A 22,545-nucleotide genomic window follows, 5' to 3' on the forward strand; every position below is an offset into this window, starting at 1 on the left:
TAATCTAAACACTCTGCAAGAGAGCAATCACAATATGCAGTGACGAAGCAAGCCAGCAGAGGATTTTTTTCCTAAGCACGCGTTGTCCATAGGAAACAGTATTCATTAAAAACAATAGTAACATGTTTGACAATCCAGGCATGGGAATACCGGCAAACTGCACCCGAACAAATTCAGAGAAACTTGATAAGTTTGGGAAAAATCATGTTACTCTTGCAAAAGTAGGATAATACACATATCTGCTCGACTATCGCAATATTAAATCGCAGCTGAATGCAATATGTATAAATTAAAAACCTTTTCAATTTCGTTCATAAAATATTAAATACCCCACAGTGCGGCGCTACTGAAACGGAAACGCGTGTCGGACCGAACGCTTTGGTCGCATCTGTGGGAAGTTTACTCTGTGGTCGGAAGGCGCGCGAAACGCGTCGGTAAAAAAGTTCGCAGTTTTACCGGCACTCGGTTTCGACGTGGTCGACGACGTCCGACAATCATACTTGGCTGGTATCGGTCGGTTGACTGCTCACATGGGTCAGATATTTCAGGGATATCGATTCCGGGCTAGGTCGGCTCGAATTGCCCGCACGGTCGTCTTTTCTACGCCGCGGCGGACAAAAGAGCTGCCTGAACACGCACGTGTAACACATTAGCAGGCCGGCCACTATGAACCCACCGACGCAGAGAGTAATGGCGATCTCCATGTACTGCCAGAAGTGCATGGCACGCTCACGCCATGGGGGCGGTTTGCTCTGGAACAATACAAAGTGTTTCTGAAGCCTGACATTTACCCCATACTTAAATGCAATCTAAACATCCCCAATTACGAGTGAAAGTAAGCATGAAATTATAACAATCGATACTTTTTACAAAACTTCTGGATTCCTCATGCGTCGGTTTTTGCTGAGTCGAACTTGCTGACGTTTCGCCAATCATCCTGTTGGCTTCTTCAGAGCTTGACTGTACTCTGTACTTGCTTATATATTGTTTGAGGGGGGCCGGAGCTAAATGAGGCGCATAAACATAGTCTTGAATGACTGATTCCCATATTGGTGACAAGTAGAGACCTGAGTCGCGGTTAAGATTTGTTAGGTTGCATATAGATTTCTATAAACTCTCGCATTTTTCGTTGGTAGAAGAATTGGTTACATGCAAGAATGTCAGTTTTATCGAATAAAATTTCATGTCCGGTTTTATGTTCTGCAACAGCTGATGAGTTTATTTGTCTTTGCAGTAACGCTCTTTCGTGTTCTTTGAGTCTAGTTGATATTTTCCGTCCGGTCTCTTTGCCGCATATGCATGTAATGCTGTAAACTTAAATGGAATTTTGTCTTTGGCGGGTCCAAGATGTTGAGAGATTTTTGGTAAATCTGGTTTCGACGTTATATTTCTTTACAACTTTTAATATGTGGTCAGTGATGTTTTGAATGTAAGGAAGGACCACAATGGCAAGTGTAAGATTGCTTTCGGCCTCATTGCTATTGGAATGTTGTGGTGAAGTATATTTTTTGATGGAACGCTTATTCCTTTAATGTGGAAAATATTAGATAGAAGAGCAGAGGTAAGGTGTTTTAATTCTGGGTTCAGAGACTCGCGGTGAGATAGTTTTATGGCTCTGTAAACAAGAAAGTTGATAACCGATGATTTTTGGGCTGGATGATGATATGACCATGCATTAAGGTATCGGTCTGTGTACGAATATCTTTTTTAATTGTTCAATGAAGTGAAAGGAATTAAAAAGTATTAAAAACATAAACTAGAATGGATGCTTTTTCAACTCTTATTGTTTATCCGGTCTTGTCTGTCCGATTTTAAATAATTTGCCAACGAATATTAGGAAAATTTGGAATTAACACACGAGGTGTGTTCAAAAAGTATACTGACTTTTAGGTTTTAGCATAAAGTATTTATTTTTTCAACAAAATTAATGTAACCCTTCTTTCCTTCATGGGTTTCTTGAGTATTGGGAACGGGCAAAAGTCGGAGGGGGGCTTATCCGGTGAATATGGTGGCTGAGGCATGATTCTGGTTTTGTTTTGGGCCAAAAACCAATGATGGGGGAGCAGGTGCATTATCGTGATTCAAAATCAAAGAAAAAACTAAGCAAAACACGGCTAGTAACAAAAACACTTGCTTCTTGTTAACAACTCCCGTTCTCTCTCTCTCTCACACACACACATACACACACATCACTCCTATATTCATTCGACGACCTACTAGGTCTTAAGGACAATAGATAATAACAAACGCTAACAAAATTTTTGTAATTTGGTATAAATCAATCTTTTTTGTTTCTTCCTATCACCCAAAATTTTTTAATTAATTTTTGAGATGTCGTATGTATTTTTTAACAATACATGATATTCTAAAAATTAACATGTTCCAGCTCATTCTGTGCAATAGAAAAAATGATACGAAAATCTGGAATACTGAATGAGAAAATCAAATACAAGGACCATAGTTTGATTGAGTTGTGGTTACTTTGACAGTAGAAACAAACTGCAACATTGGGTAAGAAGGAACGATAGTATCATTGATCCACGAAAAATTCTCTTACCACCGTAGCACAACGAATTAAAGCTGATGAAGCAGTATGTTAGAGCTTTAAATAAACATGGATCACAAAAATACCTATGTGGAAAATTTCCCGTTATCTTAGCTGCAAAATTAAAAAAACTTTGTGAATAGTATGATGAAATCTGAAAAGATTGCATGGGTTTCATTCATTCTAAAAGGTTTTCCAGGACACAAAGAATATCGAAATTACAAAGACATTGCAGAAAACATGTTAGAGAAATTTAGAAAAATGTGATGTAATACGAGTGTAAAACAATCATGCCTTGGAATATACAAGAAAATCCACTAAAGGCAGTTTTTCGGCCAGGACGGGGAGAACTTCCAAAAATAAATGGACTTAAAGATTGTTTGAGACTTTTTGATTCAATTTTGATTTTTTTTTCGGTTGTAATCAACCGAGATTTTGTTGATAAAGAAAAAATTGGCCTGTGTAATGCGTTCAATAGATGTCTGGTCCTACTATACTCACGGCAAAAACCAACACTCTAAACATCCCAAACAAGTGTAATGCTATTTTGTATTGTACTAAATAAGTTTCATTTTTTCAACTGTCAGTTATGAGTTATTATTTCTTGTTTACATTTATGGTGTTATTAATAGTAACAAGTATTGCACCACCCATACTAAAATAACGTACATGGAAAACCGATTTTCCAATCGCCGCCTCGCTGGTGGCAGGTGTGGGGTGGGCATCATTTGCTTTGTACTTAGCTTGAAAGCTTTTCTTCGCAGTTCACTTATTGACACGTGTATGGTGTAGTTCGAAGTATACCGTCCGGTTTTCAACTGTCACAAGTGTGTGGCAACAGATAACTATTTTTCTTTATTAATATGCCTCGATGGGGACAGAGGTGGGATTCACATCTTTTGTTTAACTGGTTGCTTGAAAGCTTGCGTTCGCAGTTCACGTATTGACAAGTGTATGGTGTAGTTCGAACTATACCGTTCGGTTTTCAGCAGTCCCAAAACTTTAGTGTGTGGCAACAGATAACAGAAGATTATTTTTATATAGTTCCGTTTTGTGGAGAGGGGTGTTAGTGTTCCCTTAAAACGAATATTTAAGATGTGAACATCAGTCCTGAAGCGAATCTTGCGATACAAATACAAAGGTGTTTTACTAGTCAAAATACACATCTTCCATTTTGCATATTTCACCAACCGTTCAATTTTAATGTTCGACTAATCGGATTGAGCTTTTTTATTCCATATTTTGCAATGTTCGTCCTATATCTGTACTTTTTAGACACGGAGCATAGACAATATCACAATAGTTATCTGTGAAAGGATCAGAACTCCGCTGTACCAGTCCCAAGCCTGGGGCCTTGCCACGCAAGAGGCAAGGAAGGAGGAGGGGTCGAGGAGTAACACCTCCCTAAAAAACCTGGGTTCAGCTGGCTCCGGCTGATAGTACCCTGTAAGGGCCCCTTGTTCAGGGTTACGAATGAAGACCACACCGGCGGTGAAGGCGTAAAAATGAGTCCCGATACGGCGAATCCGGCGTAAGTGGCAGCCCTGCTTTTAGGGTTAATATAAAAGCACAACGGCAACGTCTGTTCCCAGATTGGGCGGTTGCAAACGGCGTCTGACCCAGAATGGGCGGCCGATTTCCAAGCCAAGACTGGCATAAAGGAAGGCAACGGGATACCACCTTTATTATTTTTCCCTAGACAATAACATGAGTACATTTGACTCAAAATTTTCCGGAGGTTTAAATAGTTCCCCAGTCGGATCTCCGGGGGGAACGGTTTTGAATGTACTAAACACAAGAGCAAACCTAAGAAAACCATTAAAGATTGGAACGTGGAATGTGAGAAGCCTATTTGAAGCTGGAAAACTAGCAAATCTTACGCGAGAAATGAATAGACTCGGGCTAGATGTTCTAGGAGTGGCTGAGACCTGGTGGCCTAATGCGGGGGAGTGCAGTGTGGAAAACGGAGTATTCTTCTACTCTGGCAATGAGGATCCTAAACACAGGAAAGGTGTGGGAATCGTCATAACAAAAGAACTAATGAAATCTGTTGTGGGCTTTGTTCCGTACTCGGACCGCACGGCTTTACTGAAACTCACAGCTAAGCCAAACGATATTAACATAATACAAGTATATGCACCAATTGCGGATTCACCGGACCACGATGTAGAAAAATTCTATAATGAAGTCAAAGAACTTCTTAAACTGACCAAAAAACATGACATCAACATTATTATGGGTGACTTCAATGCTAAGGTAGGAGTGGGTGAGTTTGAGGGTGTGGTCGGACCATATGGTCTTGGAGAAAGGAACGAGAGAGGTGATCGACTCTTGCAATTCTGCCAGGAAGAAGGCATGAAAATCACAAATACATTCTTTCAGCTTCATCCTCGCCGCCTTTATACTTGGAGGTCCCCGGCGGACCGCCTGCAAAATGTAGGGCGGAATCAAATAGATTTCATCCTCATCAACCGGAGATTCAACTCAACCGTCAGAAGAGCCAGCACGTATCCTGGGGCAGATGTGCCCTCTGACCATGTACTATTGGTAGCCGTCATAAAGATTGCTTTGTCGAATCAAAGAAAGTCGGCCCTACATCGACGAATAGCACTAGAAAAAATTAAGGATCCAATAATAAAGGCTGAAATGTGCGACGAAATAAACACACAAATCCAGACAATAACAACAAACATTGGGGAAGAGCCTACGCAATCTTGGACAGGGATGATGGACATTGTAAGAAACTCAATGCAAAACAGATTAGGTTATAAAGCAAAGAACAAAAAACAAAGATGGATGACCGATGAAATTTTGTTGTTAATGGATGAACGTCGAAAACATAAAAACGAAACAGACGGCAGCACGTACAAAGATATTCAAAGACTTATAAGATCAAAGATTAGAATAGCAAAAAACGAATGGCTCAAACAGGAATGCCTTGAGATAGAACAACTACAAAATCAGTACGACGATTTCAATCTGCACAAAAAGCTGAAGGAGACTGCTGGCATATATAAAAAAATGAGACCAAATATAACAGTTGATAATAATAACCATATAGCCCTCGATACCAATGAGAAAATCAATGTTTGGGAAAAGTATATAGAAGAACTTTTTGACGATGAAAGACCCCCAGTTAGTATTGATAACACCCTAACTGGTCTATCGATTACTAAAGACGAGATTGAAAAAGCTATACGTAACTCAAAAAACAACAAAGCGGCTGGCCCAGACGAAATTCCTTCAGAGATGCTTAAACTACTCGATGAAAGAGGCATCACAGGACTACATAAAATATTTAACACTATCTATGAGACAGGTCATTATCCCAAACAGTGGCTGTCCTCTACTTTTATCCCCCTGCCTAAGAAGACCAATGCAAAAAAATGTGAAGATTACAGGCTTATTAGCCTGATGAGCCATACCTTAAAAATATTTCTTAAAATCATACATCAAAGAATATACAAGAAATGTGAGAGAGACATGAGCGACTCACATTTGGGTTCAGGCAGGGGCTAGGTACAAGAGAGGCGATAGTCGCAACACAAGTACTTGTCCAAAACTGCTACGACCAGAGAAAGGATGTCTGTCTATGTTTCATAGATTATGAAAAAGCTTTTGATCGCGTAAAACACTACAAGTTAGTCCAACTTCTTAAAGGGCTTGATATAGACCAAAAAGACATCCGTTGCATAGAGAACTTGTACTGGAACCAAACGGCACAAATAAAACTGGACAATACTATGTCGAACACCATACAGATTAGGAGGGGAGTGCGACAGGGATGTGTGCTGTCTCCACTCTTGTTCAATTTATATTCGGAGGCGATTTTCCAGGAGGCTTTAGAAGACGTGGAAATGGGAATCAAGGTTAATGGGGTTTGGATTAATAATATTCGTTATGCGGACGACACGGTCCTAATCGCTGACAATATACACGACCTACAACAATTGGTCAATAAGGTAGGAGAACAGAGCAAATCAATGGGCTTAAATATTAATACCAAAAAAACAAAATTCATGATCATATCCAGGAATCTAAACACGTTTCAAAACTCCACCATAACATTTAACGCTAGACCCATAGAAAGAGTGGACAAATTCAAGTACTTGGGTACCTGGCTTTTCGAAGACTGGACATCGGACAACGAAATAAAATACCGTATAGAACACGCCCGACAAGCTTTCTTGAGGTTCAGAAGAGTGCTAACCTGCTCCGATTTTGATCTTGACCTAAGAATGAGATTAGTGAAATGCTACGTTTGGTCGGTGCTCCTTTACGGCATGGAGGGGTGGACACTGAAGACAACTACAATAAACAAATTAGAGGCCTTTGAGATGTGGCTACACCGCAGAACTCTCAAGATACCCTGGACGGCTAGATTGACCAACGATGAAATTCTAAGACGTGTTAACAAACCACGTGAACTTTTTGAATCAATTAAGAAGAAGAAAACGGCATATCTGGGGCATATCATGCGAAACAAAAAATATCAATTTTTACAACTGTTGATTGAAGGCAAGATCGAAGGCAGGAAGGGGATCGGAAGAAAAAAAATGTCGTGGCTTCGAAACATCAGACAGTGGACTGGCCTGCATGATGTGCAGACGTTGATACATATCGCAAGAAACAGAGAAGCAATGGAAAATGTTATCGCAAACATCCATTAATGGATACGCATTGGAAGAAGAAGAAGAAGAAAGGATCAGCGAGTCACACAGCATTGATTTTACGTCTCGTTTTAAGTTCATATACACATACAGAATACAGAATAAGCAGATATTCATTTTGTATGCCCTTTATGTTAAAAACTAAGACGTTGTGGACACTTGTTTATATGAACTTTTATCCTTATTTTGAGTCCCAGAATACGTGGTTAAAGTATTGACGTCTATTTTAGGAACACCCTGTATGGCGGAGAGCTCCCGCAATAATCAGGCAATCGAGTACGGAGATAAAACGCAATCAATCAATATAATTTAGCCGCTTCTGCCGGAACGCAAATTTAACTAGACCGGATAGGTTTACGTTAACGTAATTGAAATTTGTTTTTAATTAATTAGATTGATTACACGCGCTCCTCGTTAATTTCATCGGAGAGCGTTTTTTTTATCGGGGGTTTTAATTAGGTACGCGATTATATCGGACGTCGGCACGATTTGAAATTTTCGAGGGTTTCCGTGTAGGAAAAATACGAACAAAGACGACCTCGAAAAGGTTTGGTTTCGAAAATACAGGTTGTCGTAATTATGCAAGATTCAACAGCAATATTTAAAAGGCATATTTATCAGTCAAAACCAAGTCTTTTTTATTTGTGTCCTATTTGCTTCGTTTCCGAGATACAAGGGTGCTTTAAAAACAACCTTTTAGCTGATTCTAACAAAATTTGTTACTCGTATTTGTATTCAGTAAATGCAATTAATTTTATATGTAAAATCACAGTAGGCCACTGATAGTTTTGAGATTTTTTTTGAACAGGATAACTCTATTAATTTTTTAGGCTTAACTGTTACCAAAAAGGCAAAAACTAACTAACAGCTCAAATCAACCTTATACACACAAAATGGCTGCATTTCACTCTTTTATACACAGACTTCTTAATACTCCACTTTTAACACAAAATTACTACAAAGAACTTAATATCATTGCACAAATTGCACTGAAAAACGGCTACAATGCGTCCATTATGATCAAATGTATTGCTTAACGATCAAATAGATTTAAATACCTCTCCATTATTAAACTTAAATTCTCACATAAATATTAATTAAAGTTCTATAGTCATTTTTCGGTAACAGGTAGTTTGTAAACATTATATTTAATAAAGACACGGTGCTGTCGAAAAAATTGTCATGTGAATATATATAATTTCGTGAAAATCTGAACTTATAGTTCTAATTTATTTTGTTTAATTTTTTTTATACCAAGCATATATATATAGATATAGATTAGATATAGATATAAATATAGATATAGATATAGATACAGATATAGATATATATACAGATATAGATATAGATATAGATATAGATATAGATATAGATATAGATATAGATATAGATATAGATATAGATATAGATATAGATATAGATATAGATATAGATATAGATATAGATATAGATATAGATATAGATATAGATATAGATATAGATATAGATATAGATATAGATATAGATATAGACACAGATACAGCTGTAGATATAGACACAGATACAGCTGTAGATATAGATATAGATATAGATATAGATATAGATATAGATATAGATAGATATAGATAGATATATATATATATATATATATATATATATATATATATATATATATATATATATATATATATATATATATATATATATATATATATATATATATATATATATATATATATATATATATATATATATATATATATATATATATATATATATATATATATATATATATATATATATATATATATATATATATATATATATATATATATATATATATATATATATATATATATATATATATAGATATAGATAAAGTTATAGATATAGTTATAGATATAGATATAGATATAGATATAGACATAGATATAGTTAGAGATATAGATATAGATAAAGATAAAGATATAGATATAGATATAGATATAGATATAGATATATATAGATATATAGATATAGATATAGATACAGATATAGATACAGATATAGATACAGATATGGAGACAGATATAGATACAGATATAGATATAGATACAGATATAGATACAGATATAGATATAGATATAGATATAGATATAGATATAGATATAGATATAGATATAGATATAGATATAGATATAGATATAGATATAGATATAGATATAGATATAGATATAGATATAGATATAGATATAGATATAGATGATATAGATATAGATGATATAGATATAGATATAGATATAGATACAGACACAGATACAGATATAGATACAGAATAGATATGGATATATATATATATATATATATATATATATATATATATATATATATATATATATATATAGATTTACATATAGATATAGATGTAGATATGGATATAGATATAAATACAATTAAAAATGAAGCTTTTGTATGAAAAGGATCAAAGTCATTCTAATTTATTCGTTCGTTATTCTTTTCCTCGAACATTTGTTTATGACAAATTAAACTTTTGAATATGAAAAATTTTACAGTCTCAAGTAAGTTTTTATTAATAAATGGAGTCATTAATAATTTACTGCTAATTATTATAAATATTTACTAATTAGCAAAGACAACCGAAGTTATTTTTAAAATTTTAGCAGCAGGGTTGAGGTTTTGAAATTCCTGAGACAATTTCCATTACATATATATTATTAATAAAAACCCCAAATATTAATACCTCATTTATTGATTCCAAGTGATTGTCCGTTTTCGATTCTAATGTGCTACATTTGGAGTAGGTCTTTTTAAAGCAATCAATTACAAAATTTTCTTCATATGATGAACTGTAGCTATCCGTATAGTCTGATTCTGATCTGTCATGATCATCAAATTCGACATCAGATGAGTCATTTAGCTTCAAGGTTTTTGAAGTCGATGCATTATTTAATGTTGTATCCTCCTAATGGTTATATCAGACACCAGAAGAGTAATTTCGGGGAAAAGTTTTCGGAGACGATATAACATGCTGAAATGAGCATGCCGTTATTTGACACTAATACTAAGGGTCTAATAACATCTACAAATAAAACAAAAAATATGTATCTATGTGCCGCAAAAAATTGGAACCATATAAGCAAGTTTTTGTTGTTCATGAAAAATCTAAAATATAGAAAAAATCTTTCATTGTCATACAATATTGGTCAAAAATTATGAATTTCAATTAAGACTATGGTGTTTTTATATTTGTTATCAATTAAAGTTTATCAGAACTAAAAAAAATCGGTGAAATGGAATTTTTAGAAAATATAAACGTTTGCCAACGAAACTTTACAAACCACGTTTGCAAAGGTCTCGATAAGACAAAAAAAATATTCTTGATTATTTTTAAAAAATGTACAGGATGGGTCGGAAATTGTCAAAAATCTCAAAAATGAGGTCTTATTTTAAATAAAATCGCCTATAACTAGAAGATGATATTTCAGATGATCGTTTCTTTCACACCCAAAGGATTGACAGCTAAAACTTTTGTATAATTGCAGGGTTTTTCAATTATGAACACAAATCAATGGGATTATGAAAAATGTTCTTTTGCGCAGTCAATTATTAGCCCTAAATCAAAATTAATGAAAAATTTGGCTATTTGGTTCAAACAGTAATGTAGACGAATTGGCTAGCCATAATTTTTGTATTTACGGTTTTCTTCTGTCACGTACGCTGTTCGAGATATTTGAAAAAGTCAATTCTGGAGCTCAGTGACGTCATTTACTATTTCGACGCACTGCATAGTTTCAGAGAAAAAGTATTTTCTCGAAAACCATTAGCTTTTTTAGAAAAAATCGTGAACCTAGAAACGTGGAAAATCCGGGACTACCTCCTTCTAACTCGAGCATTTTTTGAATTATATACAGGGTGTGTCATTTGTGTCCAAAAAATCTAAAATATCAAAAAATTTTCTTTTGTGGAGCAACTATTATCCGTAAATGAAAAACTGCAAAAGTTGGTATAATTTGGGTTAAACAGTGTCGTAAACTATGTCGAGAGCTACAATTTTCCCATTTACAGTTTTCGTCTATCACAAAATTGATTGATTTTGCAAAATTTCCATAAATTTAAGACACAGAGGGAATCCACTTTGACCCTTGGCGATCTTTTCATTAACACCCCCTCACATAGGGGCAGTATTACGTAGGCTTTTTGCCCTTTATGTCAGTGTTCGATTTGACTCCCTCACCCCCGCCTTCCCAAGAAACTTTTCCCATCGGGAAAGATTCGATTCGTCTGAAAACTTCTAGGTAAAAGCTTTTCGCATAGTCGGAAATAAATTTACGAAAACAACCGCCGAAGGGGGGGGGGGAGACGTTCGTCGCCGTCAAAATTAATGGGATTCCGAGTTAATTCTCCGCGGGCGGTATTCTTAAGACGAAGTAAATTTTCCGGAAAAGCTCCCCACCACCCCCCCAGCACGGCGTATAAGGATTATTTATTACGGCGGAAAGGTTCTACGTTGTTTACCGTGGGTCAGATTTTAAATACGTGTGCATTCGAAGTCCTCTAAGGCAATCATACAATTAGTAAAAGTTTGTTATGAGCCAGGTTTTCCATTATTAATTTACAATCAATTCAGTTCAGTTAATTCGAAATAAAAAATTATCATTATCAGTAAATCATTAATAATGAAACAAATAATAAAAAATCAATAAATATATAATAATAAAATAAAAATTAATAATATAAAAAAATTAGATTACCTAAACCTTAACAATTACCTATTTGTGCAAAATTAATCACTATTAATTAAGAAATTTTTTAAAAATGTCGTTATTTTTCTTGTTCCACTTAAACACATTAGTATTTAGTTAATTGTAGACCACTCAACTTTAAGAGCTCTTAAAATAGTAAGATCTAAATTTGCATTAGGTCCAGATTTAATTGCCGCATTTCTTATACACGACTGTCGCTTTGTTTTGGCTCTTGTAATACTTTTCAATTCAGCTCTGAGAAACCAAGCTGTTCCAATTATACAGAAAATGTCTAAAATTGTTAAAATAAGTAAGAACTAAAAATTCAGATTTTCACGAAATTATATATATTCACATGACAATTGCTTCGACAACACCGTGTCTTAATCAGATCTTGAAAATCTGAACTTTTAGTTCTTATTTATTTTGTTAAATGGATTTTCATCATGTAAAAGCCACCTCAGTTCAATTTCTAAAATTGTTCCCGTATACGAAGAGATCTTAAATTACAAAGTATAGGGCTATTTACCCGATCTGCAATTTCAGTAAAGTTTTAGAATCCCTCCTACTTAACAAATTATTTCATGTTGTTACCAAATAATTATATTAAACGTATGGGCATGACAAATATTGCAAAATACGCCAAGGCTTGACGAAACTCTTATTAAAGTTTATAATCTATCGAATAGGAAAGTGCTAAACAAAATTTCGGTAATCTTCTTTCTGAGCGGATTTAATTTGAACGTCTTTTACTGAAGAGGCCTGTTATTACCCACAGAATTTTACATTTAATTTATGCATGACAGCACTTTAGGCTACTTTATTTCCTAAATATTTTGTCCTATATATATATATATCCTATATACAATTAATTAACATTTAATAATCAGTTAATTGTAGATAGTTAATTATAATTAATTAACTAATCAAATACACTACAATTACCATTATTTACCACAATGATCTATTTCAATTAAGTTACGGAAACTAATTAAGATAAATTCCAACTATAATGTTTATTGTTGTTTATTATTTTGTCCAATTATCAAATTGTACTTGTTTATAATTAATCATAAGTAATTAAAAATTCATAAACAAAATTTATAAGAACCAAAGGAAGTTCAAAGGAAGGAACAAGAAGTTCTTGCTTTGCGGGAAGGATATGCCTACGCGGATATAATAATAATAATAATAATAATAATAATAAAAATAATAATAATAATAAATAACCTTTATTAAAGTAGAACAAAAAGAACAAACTACCATAGAGTTGAACAGGTGGCTAGATCTAGCAGCGCTACTCCGCCTAACCACCGATACAATGTAGTAATATATTGAGAATTAACAAGAAAAAAAACTAACAAATATAAATAAGTCCCTTAAGTCCACCCAAGATTCATAATTTGACAATTTTGAACAAATCAAAGTGGAATAAAAAAAGAAAAAAAAAGTGAATACTGGAAAAGTGCAATATTGAAAAACGACTATAAGAAATACAATAAGCATGAAAAAAAAAACAATTATATCAAAAAATTAAGCGGTTCAGCCTCTCCTTAATCTTACCAGCTCTTTTAATTTCTTTTTAAATGAAGAAGTGGATGAACAAGTAATAATATCCAGTGGAAGTGAATTTTAAGTTTTAATAGCTATATGTGATATATGTTATGTATATCACTACCCCTAACGAATCTATCATAGAGACCGCGGCTTTTCGTACCTAGTAATTTTACATATAACGTAGACCGATGCACAAAATACCTTTAAGATAGATTTAACCACTGTCCAAACAGGAATCTATTGGTTTAGACTTCCTGGTAGGTTTTTTTACAAAAAACTCTAAGCCAAACGAAATGAATATATTTTTTAACTCCTCTGATTGAGAGGTTTTCTGTGTTAAGTCTACGTTAAAATCTCCAACAATAATTAAGTTATGAAGGAAACTTATAATTCTGTTTAAATGATCAATGAAAGTGGATGTCAATTTTTTTTAAATCTAAAACCCATGTGTTGAATACACTTCCATAAGGTAGTTCTGCCACATTTAACACCGGTTTCATCTTTTTCAAGCCTCCTAATTAAGATATCTAATGTAGGAAGCTTTGTTCCTCGTATAACTCGTAAATTTTATGCCGTATTGTAACCTGATCACTTTCATCTACACTCGAGGAAATGTCGCTGAAATGGGATTATTCACAATTTTATTTGATTTGTTTGTATTGTATATTGTATTTGATATGTTTACGTTCCGGTCTACAAAATGACGAAATTAAAGTAAAGTCGTCCATTTTAACCCACCCAAGCCCACCGCCGTCCAGCCAATAAGCTTGAATATTTATATGTAAAATACTGTAGAAATTGTTAGTAGACGTAGTATGGATTTCCTGCATATTTCCTCGAGTGCTAACACTGTTCGTTCCCTTGGGTGGGACAAACCTCACTTGCTCCGGATCCAAACTTCTTGGATGGAAAAAATCTGTTTGTGATTACTCCCACAGGCCAAAGATTAATAATACAGACATAATTAATGAGTATTGTATAATTTAAATGTCCCCGGATTAAAACGGTGTGACCGATCAATCGTCCGTTAATAAAAAAGAACCTTTTTTGTAGCGCAACTTCGACGACGCGTGGTCATTAATATCGCGCACAGCGGCAGCGTCCTCGACGGCCCTTTTACGAGAAATAAAAGCCTCCGCTCATCGGAATAAATAGCCACTCCGCCCGTATAGAGCTTATTTTGCACAGGGTCGAACGGAATATTATTTTAAGCTCGCATTTATCCCTAATTGTTTTCCCGATCGTTCGGATGGCACGCAAATAATTGAACAGACGCCGTCTTGTTTTTTAGAGGTGGCCTGTTACCGAGCTTGCTTTTTATTTTTAATAACGGGTCCGATGGAGCGGGAAATCGTTCGAGGACGCTCGAGTGTGAAGGGTTTTTTTTCCACGGGGGAGATAATTTTGGACACGCGTGTCCCTAATTCGCGATTAACCGTCCCAAAATTAAATTTAGGTCGTTGGTTAAGCTCAAACTCGCTCGAGCCGATTAATGAAGGGCGGATTTATTTATTTTAGTCAGTCGAATCGAAAGAGATTTGCGAAGGCTTTTGATAGGGTTTATTTGTTTAAATTAGACATGTTTTTAAAATTGCAGTGGACATTAATTACATCAATTAATTAAATTATATGGTGTTGCGAAACAGGTGTCATAAATCATTAAAAATTGTGAAAATCTGAACATTTTTTGTTCTAATTTAGTTGTGTTAAATGGATTATTATCAAGTAAAAACTACCTAATCCAAATGTGTTCCTCGTTTTGAATAGTCAGCTGATAACTGATAAATAATATTTTTTTAGTCCTCGAATAATAATAATAAATAAAACCTTCAATGTTTATATATTTCAGCCTTAATGAAATTCATAGAACTAAGAAAAACTATAGTTTACACTCAAACCTTCATAACTTATCTACTAGAAATTCTCATCTTCTGTTCGTTTTCCTTTAAATAAAACTAAAAAAAACTCTTTAAATATATTATCAGAGAGCAATCAAACTAGTGTTCATTAATAAATGCATCTATAGCAATAATAAATATGTTAATTATATTTTAATTTAATTATATTTTTCTGTTATAAACCAAAAGATCTAGCTTCTGGGCTCCAAAAACTAAATGTGAGACTAGAAAATAAACCAAATTCTTACATAATTACAATTAATTAATTCTAATTAAATAATTAAAATTAGTTAATTTTATTCGATTGATTAATTATAATTACCTAATTAATCATAATTAACTAGTTCATTGAAATTAACCTTTTAATTGACATTGATTAATTGTAATTGTAATTTTATTTAATAAATTGGAATTAATTTTCAATTAATTATGATGTTACTAAATATTAAATTAATTAAACATTAATTAATAAAAGGAAACTCTCTTATCAGTGATTGAAGCTTTATCCGCGGTCTGACGTCTAACAAAAGCCGAAAACGTTTTGATAAATGCAAATTGAGGAAAGCGATTCGATCGAACGCCATTTCGTGTGCGGCAAGCGACGAAAATGACGTGGACTTCGAGTCGACAAACATAACGTACCAGTCGAACGCGTCAAAGTACCCTAAGCAAACAAACTTATAAACCCCGAGGAAAAGTCAAACACGGTTATATGTTGTATGCGCGCCCGGTCCCATATTGTGAAGCGGGCTTTATACCTGACCGGGAGAAATCCAATTTCGGGAAAACCTTCGTTACCCGCGACACGAATGGAAATATGTCCCTTACTGATACGCTTTGATGTTCGCCTCGGTACATATTTTACCGATAGAACAATCCGCGCGTAATTTAATTCCGCAAGCGCAAAAAAAGGGTTTTTCGGAGCTTTCAAGTAATTCAAATTTCATTTCGAAAAATACTTTTTTCTACGCGGGAAAACATACAAAATTGGTCTTTCCTGAAGTGTACATATGAAAAATATTACTTTATGTGAGGCGTAGAGGGAAAAAGAAAATTGGACACCTTTCGTATCCCCTTCAGGCTTCGCGGGCGAGATTGACGACATAAAAATCGAATTATCCGGTTCGCGGCGGGAAAAGTGTGATGAAAGACGGCCGAATAAGGCGGAATTAAACTACCACTCAAAGCAACACATCTTCGCATAGTTGAGGGGACGGATCAAAGTAAAAGCCCGCTTTCGTGCCAGAAGTTTCATTAAAAATATCACTATAAGGTTACGTCACATCCCACTACTGTAAGGCAAACGCTTAATGCTATACGAGGTGTGTTCAAAAAGTAAGGGACTTGTAATTGGACGATAAGTGGGTACTCATATTCACAGTTTCAGCCACTTCGTCGTCGATTTCCCGCCTTCAAAGAAAATGGAAGAAAGAATTTGTATAAAATTTTTTGTGAAAAATAGAATACAGTGCTGCAAAATACTTGGAATGTCGACAATATGGTGAGCAAAACAAATGTTTATAAGTGGTACATGCTGTTCCAAGATGGCCGAGAAGATGCCCATGACGAACCTCGTTCTGAACGCCCCAGCACGTCAATAACTGATAAATATTTGTCGATGTTTTAGGCATGAAACGTGTAGCAGCAAAATTTGTTCCGGAAATACTAAATTTTAAACGAAACTACCGTTGAAAGAGCTCAAGAGCTGTTAAATCATGGGTGTATGGTTATAACGTCGAAGCCAAAGCCCAGTGGCCTTAAAGAAATAACCCAGAATCCCCTAGACCGAAAACTGCAAGTCAAGTTCGATCAAATGTCAAGGTTGTGCTTACTGTTTTCTTTGGTTATCGTAGTATAGTACATCGAGAGTTCTTACCGTAAGGTCGTACGGTCAAGCAATACGAAGAACACGTCCGGAATTGTAATAAAACAATTTGTATTTTACATCACGATAATGCACCTGCTCACTCATAGTCGCTTGTGTCTAACTTTTTGGCCAATAACGAAACCAGAACCATGCCTCAGTCACCATATTGATTGAGGAGGTAAAGAAAAAATAGCTAAAAGAACTGAAAGCTATACCAGAAAGTGCTTCAAAGTTGAAGAAAACGGTGGCACCAGTTATTACAAGGATTACTTTGAAGGGGACTAAATTAATTTTGATAAATAAATAAATACTTTTTGGTAAAATTTAAAGGTCGCATTACTTTTTGAACACGCCTCGTACAGTCTTGGAGCCTATGAAACGTGGAAGAAATATAGGTAATTTTTCAAAAAATCATCCTAGTTAGTTTTGGTTATCAGAACGTTAGAAGGTCACCTACAGAAATTGATAAGTTTACACTGACTTTTTGTTACTTTTAGAGATCATAGCATTCTTGAAATGTCTCATCATGTCAAAATCTCAACTGCTTATAAAATTCTTCGTAAATTTAGTTGCTTCCATTTTGTGAACATCCGAGTTCGATACGCCTTCAAATATGATTCATGATAGAGTTTTATCTTGCACTCAAAATCACGTCCAAAATTTTGAAAAACAACACTAGTGACACCATCAAACTCTTCTCATCTACCAGACACTGTAGTAAATGTATCTTCGCACCAACTTTCTGAAACGGAAAAATGAATTCATGCGAAAGGTTTCAACTCCGTCCTTTTCCCATGCATCATCCGAAAATAAAAAATTCGAATTTGAAACCACAAACACCCTTAAAATATCATAAATCTAATATTTCAAAGCCGGAACGCATCGCTACACCCTAACAGGCGTTTTACCATTGAATTTAAGACTAATAATAATCTCCCATTCTTAGAGATTCGCATCATTAGAAGATCAGGCCTAACATTGAGTCATTCTTTTCACTACTGTCAACCACTCACACAGGCCGATGCCTTAATGCAATTTCTCTTGTTTCCAGAGCCGTAAAACTATCTCAACCCGAGTCACTGAATACAGAACTAAAACACCTCACATGCTCTTCAGAAAAATAGCAATATATTATTTAATCATGGATTAATTAGTATATCTTGCTTGTCTGTTTATGACATTACTCCTTACTAATTGTAGTTCCTGAAACAAATAAATTTTACATCGAAACTTGTAACTATTGTTTTTGTTTTGTCTTTATTTTAGTGAAATAAAATGCGTCGCTGCTCTGCAAAAACCTCACTCCTTAACCAATCAAATTTGAAAGTTACAATTTATTCCAGCATTAGATTAATACGATTTCAACGGTGAACGTGGAATTTTTGTTAGGGTTGTAATGTTTTACCCCGCGAACACTCAATTTCCTAAGGTGCGTGCGTTTGTATTCCGGATCCGCTTCGCGAAAATGGCTATTATACATCCTTACCCGAGATCTTATCCTCTCTGTGGCGTGACGTACCAAGTTACCATGGTTACCTACAGTTCTACGAGTTTCATAGCCCACTAGACTGTCGACCATTCAGACCCTGCGTTAAAGCAGTGGAATGTCACGTAATATTATGGTAGCGATATTTTAGGAAACTTGGAGACTTTTTTAAGTATGTATGATTGTATCCTTGTCTATTTTAGCTTTTTGTAGTCATTATTTAAAACTTTTCGAAATCCTTCGATATGTTGATCATATTTTGGTTAGTTAATAGAATTTTTAATTATTAATATATTAATAAATTATTATTATTGACCGCCAAGTTTTTGGAAATGTTTAATTGAACTTATTGGCATGTAAAATGCGAAATGTACAAAAGGTCCCAAGTGGCAAACCTTGAGTTGGATAGGGAAAATAATAGAGTTGTTTCGGAAAGTTTCAAGTTATAATGAACAGGTTAACAAATATTTTTTATCATAGGAACTTGAGGTCAAAACTGCCCAATTGGCAATTTTATTGCACACTTATAGAGCTTAAAAAACACCATCTAATTTAGTATATAACGCGATCATCTGGTAATAGGAATCTTGATTTTTTTGGCTTTAGTTATGGTACCATATTCCAAGTTTCAATTATTTCACACAATTTCACAACTTTAAAAATAGTCAATATTCGTATTTTGTTTAGAAATCTCTACTCTGCAGAAAGGAGCTACTTCAGAGTAATTATGTTTGACTTCGTTACTTTCTTTCTTTACTTTTCTTCCCGCAGTAGATTGGCATCTAATCTGAGCATGAGCAGCATGATGTGTTTCTAATGATCCTCGCACATTTTGGTCATACGTACACCAAAAAAATAAATCCATCCGAATCCCCGGTCACGTGGTTTTCGACGGCAATGTCCTTGATGATCCCCTTTCTATTGTGGAAGCGTTTGCTATCTTTTTTGAGGGTGTATTTCTCCCTTCTGGTCCTGAGCGCACTCTTTGTAACGTACTAGATTTAAACTCAAGCACTATAAAATAAATAAAGGCCTCAAAAAAATTAAAAAATAAAATGACCTCAAGACCCGATGGAATTCCTTCTTTTTTGGTAAAAGATAGTATTAGTGTCATTCCCAAGCCTTTACTTAAAATATTTAACCTTGCGCTCTCCTGCAAAATTTATTCGCAATGTTGGAAGGAATCCAGTGGTGAAAAAAATCACCTAACCAATTATAGACTTATCACAATTTTATGCAATTTCTCTAAAATACTTGAGGTCGTTCGGTATGACCGTATTTTTAACTCTGTCGAAGCATTATCTCTCCAAGTCAGCACGAATTTTATAACTCCCGCTCCACAGTTGGTACAGTTTACGGAGTACGCAGCAAGGGTGCTTGGCAGTCAAGGACAAGTAGATGTTGTTTATACCGATTTTAGTAAACAATTCGACAAAGTCAGTCGTGCTGGTTTGCTTCAGAAACTTAAGCGTTTTAGATTTGCCGTGATGTTTCTCAGAAACTACTTAAGTGACAGGACACAGTACATATCTTACAATGGGTATACATCTAATAGATATTTCACAACATCAGGGGTGCCACGGGGTTCTAACTTAGGACCATTACTATTTCTAACTTTTAATAATGACGTTGTTTCAAATCTCAATGATACGCAGAACCTGTTATTTGCGGATGACTTAAAAATTTTTACTACCATTTCCAGTATTGCTGATTGTGTGGCGTTGCAGAGATCAGTAAACATACTCTTTGACTGGTGTATTGAGTCTCAACGTAGATAAATGTAAAGTTCTAAGCTTCACTCGTAAGGAAGAAACCATCGATTTTCAATATAGAATCTCAAATATTGTTCTCCGACGTGTTATAGATACTAAAGATCTGCGCGTGCATTTCGATCAAAGTCTTTATATTCGTGAACCACATAACAAGCATTGTATCTGAGGCTAACCGTAACTGCATTTCTTTTTCCGACATTCCTGCTTCGAAGGCTCTGTATTTTAGCTATGTTCGATCTAAGCTTGAATATGCCTCGGTTGTGTGGAATCAGATTTACTCTTGTCATAGTTTCACATTTCACTCTGTTCGGGCAAGCACGAAAGTATTAAAAAATCCTCCTATAAATATAGCATGTTCCAATTGTAATTGTGTTTCGGACGTGTGTGACATATTTAACTGTGGACTGAGGGAATTGAGAAATATATGTTTGATGTCTAGTCGCCGCTAGGTTAAGTTACATAGAAGTAGAAAAGTCAGCTGTATGAACTGAGAACGGAATAGGTAACAGAATACTCCCCTGGGGAAGACCTCTCTCCAAAGCAATGCCATCTGAATGAGTATTTCCTATAACTACCCTTTGGTATCTCTGACCAAGAAAATTTTCAAAAAAATATGCAAGTTGCTAATGGTACATAGCCCCCAAATTTGTAACAAAAGCCGTTTAGTATAAATTGGCACATAGGCTCTTAATGATATTTAACTCTCCATTTGGCTATTGATAACGTCTATAACGTCTTGTCTATGGAGTGTTAACAAAAGCCGTGCCCGATGATATCTTGCAAATATCATATTTGTACTTAAACAAGTAAAAAAATATATTTTTTGTACTTAATTCTACTTTACTCTAGCATATCGTTATAGATAACCAAAGTTATCAGTCTCCTCACTAATCATATGAGGCAGAGAGAAAGAGAGAGAGAGCCAACACCGTCAATTTAATTCAACCAGACCACGTCCAAATCAGCACAGATCTTAATTAGGGAACGCGGCGCGCATCACACGCAACAGCTGTCCGTTTATGGGGGGGAGATCGCTTCCCCCTCCCCCCCCAAACCCAATCCCCAGAGTGCTCCCAGCCTCACGATTGCATTTAGGCTCGTCACCCGCATACATACGATTTTGTGATGTTACATCTTTATAGCAAATTATGTCAGCTACAAACATATAAGGACAAAATGGAAACTGTAGAACGACTGGGAAAGAGTTCTTTGGTCAGATGAGACCAGATTTTGTCTCTACAACTCTACTGACTTGGTTGTTATTAATAATAGCAATGGCAGAGCATCTGATATCATCTGGCATTTATATTGGTGAGAATTTTTTGTTTCGACGCATGTTTGGTCAGATTGTGCAAAATTATCTTAATGATATTGGAATAATTTGGACCAAAATTTACTAAATTCATAAGAATGGTGACAGAAGCAATGCTGGGAACTATACAGTCTGTCATTCCAAACTTTTTGATAAGCCATTCTTTCAATATCTTTTACGGCATTCTAGAAATAAGAAGTCTAAACCAGTAGACAGTGTCTATACGGACTTTTTCAAAGGCATTTGACAGATTATGTTTCCAGAGAAATTGTGGTGCACTCAGGTGTCCCTTAGGGTTCGCACATAGGTTTGGTTCTGTATACTGAATATCTTGCTTTTGCAAATGATTTTAGATTTTATAAAACAATTTAATCATTTGAAAGAAAAATCGTCGCTGGGAGGGGCAAGTTCGTAGCAGAATCGATGTAATTTAATTGCGCCTACACCCTGTATAAAATGTCCTTCACATCTCGTCGAACTTCAAAGTTAGAGCAAACATTGGTAAATATTAAAATATGGACAAATAATAGCATTTTTTCAAATATCTCGCGCCCTGTATAATTGACGAAACCTGAGACGCTCTATCGACACAGTTTACGATACTGTGCAAATAAAATTATCCCATCTGTAACGGTTTTTCATTTATCGCCAATAATTAACCCACAAAAACGGAAATTTTTAGGACCTTTTAGAGTTTTTGCTCATAAACGACACACC

At 34.9% G+C, this 22,545-nt stretch overlaps 1 long non-coding RNA gene across 1 annotated transcript in view; it reads right to left on the bottom strand.

The window, feature by feature from the left end:
• Positions 1 to 614: 614 nt before the first annotated feature.
• The window catches only part of LOC132700806 (uncharacterized), a 47,404-nt gene continuing 25,473 nt past the window's right edge, over positions 615 to 22,545 (bottom strand). Inside the window, exon 3 of the long non-coding RNA XR_009618689.1 lies at positions 615 to 752. This is a non-coding gene — a long non-coding RNA (uncharacterized LOC132700806). The remainder of the gene's footprint in view (positions 753 to 22,545) is intronic.

This window comes from Cylas formicarius, unplaced genomic scaffold (assembly GCF_029955315.1).
Source record: "Cylas formicarius isolate icCylForm1 unplaced genomic scaffold, icCylForm1.1 PGA_scaffold_4__25_contigs__length_36172078, whole genome shotgun sequence".
Classification (NCBI taxonomy): Eukaryota; Metazoa; Arthropoda; class Insecta; order Coleoptera; family Brentidae; genus Cylas; species Cylas formicarius.